This window comes from Oncorhynchus mykiss, chromosome 13 (assembly GCF_057628025.1).
Source record: "Oncorhynchus mykiss isolate SJ-2025 chromosome 13, ASM5762802v1, whole genome shotgun sequence".
In the NCBI taxonomy this organism is placed as follows: domain Eukaryota; kingdom Metazoa; phylum Chordata; class Actinopteri; order Salmoniformes; family Salmonidae; genus Oncorhynchus; species Oncorhynchus mykiss.
In genome coordinates, this window is record NC_143034.1 from 45,886,371 (window position 1) to 45,892,825 (window position 6,455).

Below are 6,455 nucleotides of genomic sequence, written 5' to 3' on the forward strand. Positions count from 1 at the left end.
TATAAATAATGATTTGTAATTTAAATAATAATTGTGTCCTTCAAACTTTGCTTTCATCAAAGAATCATCCATTTGCAGTAATTACAGCATTGCAGACCTTTGGCATTCTAGTTGTCAATTTGTTGAGGTAATCTGAAGAGATTTCACCCCAGGCTTCCTGAAGCACATCCCACAAGTTGGATTGGCTTGATGGGCACTTCTTACATACTGTTTTTCAAACTATACACTCTAATGTACTTGTCTTCTTGCTCAGTTGTGCACCGGGGCCTCCCACTCTTTCTATTCTGGTTAGAGACCGTTTGTGCTGTTCTGTGAAGGGAGTAGTACATAGCGTTGTATGAGATCTTCAGTTTCTTGGCAATTTCTCGCATGGAATAACCTTCATTTCTCAGAACAGGAATAGACTGATGAGTTTCAGAAGAAAGGTCTTTGATTCTGGCCATTTTGAGCCTGTAATCAAACCAACAAATGCTGACGCTCCAGATACTCAACTAGTCTAAAGAAGGCCAGTTTTATTGCTTCTTTAATCAGGACAACAGTTTTCAGCTATGCTAACATAATTGTAAAAGGGTTTTCTAATGATCAATTAGCCTTTTAAAATGATAAAGTTGGATTAGCTAACACAACGTGCCATTGGAACACAGGAGTGATGGTTGCTGATAATGGGCATCTGTACGCCTATAAAGATATTCCATAAAAAATCTGACGTTTCCAGCTACACAGTAGTGTATTATGTGATTTGGCGTCATTTTATCTGTGGCCAATTACCTTGAGCCTTCTTGGAAGGGCACTTGCAATATAACTCTATGGCAGGACTTAAAGGGTTGACATTTTGGATGTCTACCCATACTAAGAACATAAACTTTGCGATGACGTAGTGTCCCCATGAGTGACAGAACACTGAGCCAATCATGGCGCAATGCTCCTATTTTTTGCTGTCTCGACCCACCAACACAGAAATCACTGAGCTAGGCTGAAACACCTGCATTTTGGAGCTGCCTTACTCAAGAAAACTAAAAAGAGACCATGTGAGTATGTGGCTTAATTAAGTCAATGATACATATATATTTTTACATTGTTTGCAAACTGATATGTGACACATATTAATGTCAAAATAACATGCAAAACAGGCAAGCCCCCCCAAAATATATACAGTATGACGGGTCGCCACTGTGTAGGTCTGATACAGACTGGTCCATGATCAGTAGCGGTGGTGTCCAGGGAACGTGTTAGGTGTTGTAGGTCTGATACAGACTGGTACAGGATCAGTAGCGGTGGTGTCCAGGGAACGTGTTAGGTGTTGTAGGTCTGATACAGACTGGTACAGGATCAGTAGCGGTGGTGTCCAGGGAACGTGTTAGGTGTTGTAGGTCTGATACAGACTGGTACAGGATCAGTAGCGGTGGTGTTCAGGGAACGTGTTAGGTGTTGTAGGTCTGATACAGACTGGTACAGGATCAGTAGCGGTGGTGTCCAGGGAACGTGTTAGGTGTTGTAGGTCTGATACAGACTGGTACAGGATCAGTAGCGGTGGTGTCCAGGGAACGTGTTAGGTGTTGTAGGTCTGATACAGACTGGTACAGGATCAGTAGCGGTGGTGTCCAGGGAACGTGTTAGGTGTTGTAGGTCTGATACAGACTGGTACAGGATCAGTAGCGGTGGTGTACAGGGAACGTGTTAGGTGTTGTAGGTCTGATACAGACTGGTACAGGATCAGTAGCGGTGGTGTCCAGGGAACGTGTTAGGTGTTGTAGGTCTGATACAGACTGGTACAGGATCAGTAGCGGTGGTGTCCAGGGAACGTGTTAGGTGTTGTAGGTCTGATACAGACTGGTACAGGATCAGTAGCGGTGGTGTCCAGGGAACGTGTTAGGTGTTGTAGGTCTGATACAGACTGGTACAGGATCAGTAGCGGTGGTGTACAGGGAACGTGTTAGGTGTTGTAGGTCTGATACAGACTGGTACAGGATCAGTAGCGGTGGTGTCCAGGGAACGTGTTAGGTGTTGTAGGTCTGATACAGACTGGTACAGGATCAGTAGCGGTGGTGTCCAGGGAACGTGTTAGGTGTTGTAGGTCTGATACAGACTGGTTCAGGATCAGTAGTGGTGGTGTTCAGGGGCAGTATCTTTTAGGTGTGTCATTATTACCCTGCGTAGAATTTGTTTAACACATTTCCTCAAATTAAGCTGAGGTGACCCGGCCTCCTCTCTCCCTGCGTGCTGCCCTGTATTAATAAAACATGAGCCTCATGTAGCGTCCCACGCAGATCACTCAAGAGTGACTTCGAAATTGGACGTCTATCCACGTAGGCCGTCGTTGTAAATAAGAATTTGTTCTTAACCGACATGCCTAGTTAAATAGAAGTTCATTTTAAAAAAAATACATTTTTAAATGTCCTGAGGACGTCAGGAAATGACTTCAAAACGGGCCTTTAGGGGAAACAGTGAGCACTATTACCATCAGGTAGGCTTGGGTTTTTGCTATGGCAGTTGTGGATTTCGGTGGCGGACGGTGTGATCCTATGACTCTGGATCACATGGTTGTGTGTTTAATCCCAGTGGTGGACCATTGTTTAAAAAATGTTTTGTTTTAACCCGATCCCAAACCTTTAACCCTTACCTTAACCATTTGAAATGAGTGCTGAAACGTAATGTTTTAACCCTTAACCTTCTGCATTTTACATTTGGAGCAATTTCAAAATTTGACGTTTAGAGAAACGGAACGATACGGAGCAGGAGGAGTCAACCCAGGGTGTCAGAAACACTTTGAAGTCTGCTATCCTGCGGAACTGTCTGAGTGAACAATACACATCAAGCCCTTTTCTGTCTCGCTGTAAATGACCTTTCTCTCACAGAGTCCCTCTCTGTCCTCCACTAATAATTTATCAGTCTACTCTTCAAATACTCCAGGCTATCTCTCTGCCTCTCACCCTCTCCTTCTGTCCATTAATTACACTCTTCTTTCCTTCTGTTTACAAAGACCATTTCTATCCATCTCCATCGCTCCCTCCTCCTCACCTCGTTTCAGATTAATGATGCACCTCAACAAACACTACATTTGTCTCTCTCCTCTCCTCATTTGTTCTTTCTCCTGACCACCTCACTGACATAGTGACAGAACACCAGAGAGATTTAATGCAACTGCAAACATAAATACAGCAATCATTTCTCAGAGGAGGACATGCAGACAGACTGGCTGTAATGTGAGCTTGTTTGCTATCTGGCATTTTTGTCATCCTTACTACATTTCTCACAATGTTATTTTCAGATCCAGTTTACCAGCCTCCTGTATACCTGTCTCCTCTCCTTTCTCTCACCTTGGTGGTCATGTCAAACACACACCTCTACGGTTCCCCTCTACACCCTCACCACTGGGAGATAACGAGACACGTCTCCAGTTACCACCTACACCCCAGCAGAAAGCATTACCACAGACACCCAAGCAGACATAACTACCACAGACACCCCAGTAGATAACACTACCACAGACACCCAGGCAGATAGCACTACCACCTGCACCCGAGCAGAAAGCATTACCACAGACACCCCAGCAGATAGAACTACCACAGACACCCCAGCATATAGCACTACTACAGACACCCCAGTATATAGCACTACCACAGACACCCCAACAGATAGCACTGCCACAGACATCACAGCAGATAGCACTAACACAGACACCCCAGCAGATAGCACTACCATAGACACCCCAGCAGATAGCACTACCACAGACACCCCAGCAGATAGAACTACCACAAATATACCAGCACTACCACAGACACCCCAGCAGATAGCACTACCACTGACACCCCAGCAGATAGCACTACCACAGACACCCCAGCAGATAGCACTACCACAGACACCCCAGTAGATTACACTACCATAGACACCCCAGCAGATAGCACTACCACAGACACCCCAGCAGATAACACAACCACAGACACCCCAGCAGATAGCACTACCACAGACACCCCAGCAGATAACACTACCACAGACACCCCAGCAGATAACACTACCACAGACACCCCAGCAGATAACACTACCACATACAGCCCAGCAGATAGAACTACCACAGACACCCCAACAGATAGCACTGCCACAGACACCCCAGCAGATAGCACTACTAGAGACACCCCAGCAGATAGCACTACCACAGACACCCCAGCAGATAACACAACCACAGACACCCCAGCAGATAGCACAACCACAGACACCCCAGCAGATCACACTACCACAGACACCCCAGCAGATAACACTACCACATACACCCCAGCAGATAGAACTACCACAGACACCCCAACAGATAGCACTGCCACAGACACCCCAGCAGATAGCACTACCACAGACACCCCAGCAGATAGAACTACCACAAATATACCAGCACTACCACAGACACCCCAGCAGATAGCACTACCACAGACACCCCAGCAGATAGCACTACCACAGACACCCCAGCAGATAGAACTACCACAGACACCCCAGCATATAGAACTACCACAAATATACCAACACTACCACAGACACCCCAGCAGATAGCACTACCACAGACACCCCAGCAGATAGCACTACCACAAATACACCAGCAGATAGAACTACCACAGCCACCCCAGCAGATAGCACTACCACAGACACACCAGCAGATAACACTACCACAGACACCCCTGCAGATAGAACTACCACAGACACCCCAGCAGATAGCCCTGCCACAGACACCCCAGCAGATAGAACTACCACAGACACCCGAGCAGATAGAACTACCACAAATACATCAGCACTACCACAAACACCCCAGGAGATAGCACTACCACAAATACACCAGCAGATAGAACTATCACAGACACCCCAGTAGATAACACTACCACAGACACTCCAGCAGATAACACTAGCACAGACACCCCATCAGATAGAACTACCACAGACACCCCAGCAGATAACACTACCACAGACACCCCAGCAGATAACACAACCACAGACACCCCAGCAGATAGCACTGCCACAGACACCCCAGCAGATAACACTACCACAGACACCCCAGCAGATAACACTCCCACATACACCCCAGCAGATAGAACTACCACAGACACCCCAACAGATAGCACTGCCACAGACACCCCAGCAGATAACACTACCACCGACACCCCAGCAGATAGCACTACCACAGACACCCCAACAGATAGAAATACCACAAATATACCAGCACTACCACAGACACCCCAGCAGATAGCACTACCACAGACACCCCAGCAGATAGAACTACCACAGACACCCCAGCAGATAGAACTACCACAAATATACCAGCACTACCACAGACACCCCAGCAGATAGCACTACCACAGACACCCCAGCAGATAGCACTACCGCAGACACCCCAGCAGATAGCACTACCACAGACACCCCAGTAGATTACACTACCATAGACACCCCAGCAGATAGCACTACCAGAGACACCCCAGCAGATAACACAACCACAGACACCCCAGCAGATAGCACTAACATAGACACCCCAGCAGATAACACTACCACAGACACCCCAGCAGATAACACTACCACATACACCCCAGCAGATAGAACTACCACAGACACCCCAACAGATAGCACTGCCACAGACACCCCAGCAGATAGCACTACCACAGACACCCCAACAGATAGCACTACCACCGACACCCCAGCAGATAGCACTACCACAGACACCCCAGCAGATAGAACTACCACAAATATACCAGCACTACCACAGACACCCCAGCAGATAGCACTACCACAGACACCCCAGCAGATAGCACTACCACAGACACCCCAGCAGATAGCACTACCGCAGACACCCCAGCAGATAGCACTACCACAGACACCCCAGTAGATTACACTACCATAGACACCCCAGCAGATAGCACTACCACAGACACCCCAGCAGATAACACAACCACAGACACCCCAGCAGATAGCACTAACACAGACACCCCAGCAGATAACACTACCACAGACACCCCAGCAGATAACACTACCACATACACCCCAGCAGATAGAACTACCACAGACACCCCAACAGATAGCACTGCCACAGACACCCCAGCAGATAACACTACCACAGACACCCCAGCAGATAGCACTACCACAGACACCCCAGCAGATAGAACTACCACAGACACCCCAGCAGATAGAACTACCACAAATATACCAGCACTACCACAGACACCCCAGCAGATAGCACTACCACAGACACCCCAGCAGATAGCACTACCACAGACACCCCAGCAGATAGAACTACCACAGACACCCCAGCAGATAGCACTACCACAGACACCCCAGCAGATAGAACTACCACAGACACCCCAGCAGATAGAACTACCACAAATATACCAGCACTACCACAGACACCCCAGCAGATAGCACTACCACAGACACCCCAGCAGATAGCACTACCACAGACACCCCAGCAGATAGCACTACCACAGACACCC